The sequence below is a fragment of the Echinops telfairi genome, unplaced genomic scaffold (genome assembly GCF_000313985.2).
Source record: "Echinops telfairi isolate 266 unplaced genomic scaffold, ASM31398v2 ScPeMD7_655;HRSCAF=1070, whole genome shotgun sequence".
Taxonomy (NCBI): domain Eukaryota; kingdom Metazoa; phylum Chordata; class Mammalia; order Afrosoricida; family Tenrecidae; genus Echinops; species Echinops telfairi.
This window is the reverse complement of record NW_022104553.1, coordinates 25,196,085-25,198,087: the sequence shown is the minus strand read 5'-3', so window position 1 is coordinate 25,198,087 and position 2,003 is coordinate 25,196,085.

The window sequence follows — 2,003 nt, the reverse complement described above, 5'->3', positions numbered from 1 at the left end:
TGCCGCTGCCGCCGCGACTGTGCACGCTCCGCCGCCGAAACCTCAGCAGTTCCGCTGCGACGAGACTGCACCGCCCGCGCCTGCGCACAGCCGCGCCCGCAGGTCCCCGTCTCCATGGCAACGCTGCAGCCCGGAGCCCGGGTCCGCAGTCCAGCAGGTCTGCGGACCTGCGCCTAGAGGGTCGGGTGGAAATAAGACCCATTCCAGGGGTGCACACAGCCTCAATCCCTGGGTGCTTCCCAGCTCAGCCTGGGTACACAGACCTCACTCTTGGGGTCCGGGCTCTTTCTGGGTACGCGGACCGCATTCTTGGGGTACAGGCCCCTTCCGAATACACAGACTTCACTCTTGGGGTACAGGCCCTTTCTGAGTATGAGGATCTCACCCCGGGGGACCAGGCCTCACTATCTTGTCGGGTCCAGTAATTGTACTTGTACAGGTTATCGGAAACCTGCCTTCTCCTTTAAGGTTCGTATGTTTGAACAGCAGTGAGATCAGACTTTCACCTTCCACAACTCCACGGACAGTCGGAGTGCGTGTCGTGGCTATTCTAAGCACGCAGGGACCTCACTGTTCTCCAACTGTCCCCTCTGTGGAAACCCGGCTCTGGCCTCGTGTCTCCCACTTCCTGCTTCGAGGACCCTTAGCTGAGCCTCTCTGTGCCTCAGTGGGCTCCTCTGAACCACAATCATGTCCTTCACGGGGTTCCTCAACTCCGGGTGCCAGTCATTCGCGTTCCGTCGGTCAAATCTATTTTTGAGATGGTCCCTAAATTCAGGGGAGATAAACTTCATGGACCTATTCTCGTTTTCTTCAGTTTCCACTTGAACTTGCATATGAGCAATTGGTGATCTGGTTCCCAGTTGCTTCCTGGCCTTGCTGGGACGGCCCTACCTGCCCGTCCTTCATGGGGGTCTTGTGGGGCTAAAGGGGGATACTCCTGAAGATGATTAAAAGAGACAGGGTCGTGGGGGCGGCATCGTAAGAAGTGGCTATGAGAATGATTCGTCGAGGACATTCCATACCTTGTCCGGTGTGATTTAGTGTTCTAGAGTGCCATTCTTGGCAATGCTATCCGTCATTGGTTACGATTCACACAATCAAATGCCTCTAAGCCGTCGATACAACACAAGTCAACATCTTTCTGGTTCCGTTGCCTTCTTGCAGCCAAGATCCATCTGACGTCAGCAATGAGCTCGCTTTCCATCCAAGTCTGAATCCAACCTGGAATTCCGGCAGGTCCCTGTCAATGTACCGCTGCCACCACTTTTTAAACTCCAGCAAAACGCTACTTGCATGTGATGTCAATGACACTGTGCAATCATTTCTGCATTCGGTTGGGTCACCTTTCTGTGGAATGGGCGCACATATGGCTCTCTCCAGGATAGTAGGCCAGGTAGCGGTCTTTAAAATTTCTTGGCATACATGAGCGATCACTTCCGGCTGTATCCATTTGTTGAAACGCCTCAGCTGGTATTCCATCAGCTCTTGGATTCTTGTTTTCACTCACGCCCTTCAGTGTAACTTGGGCGTCTTCCTTCAACGCCGGTGGTTCTCGATCCTCTGCTATCTCCTGAAAGGGTTGGACATTTGTCAATTCCTTTGTTACACTGACTCTGTATAGTTCTTACATCGTTTTCAATTTCTTTCATCTTATTTTGAATTCTGTGGCCTCCCGTCTTCTCTTGATACTTCTTGCACTGTTCAGTCCTCTGCCCGTCAAATCCTTCAAGACTGCCACCAGAGGCTTGACTCTTTTGTTCAGTTCCGCTTGAGGAATGCAGAGTATATTTTTCCAGGTCTTTGCACATTTCAGTATACTGTTTTTACTTTTTCTACTTAAGCGACCCTGTGGGTTCTTCCGTCGTCCTCTTGTACTTCATGTCTTCCACTCTACATTCAGCACCTCTTCTGACGTCTGTGTTGGTCTTGTCTTCCCTTCCCTGTCTTGTGAACGACCTTTTGCTTTCTTCTTGTATGATGTCCTCCCTGTCCTTCCACAA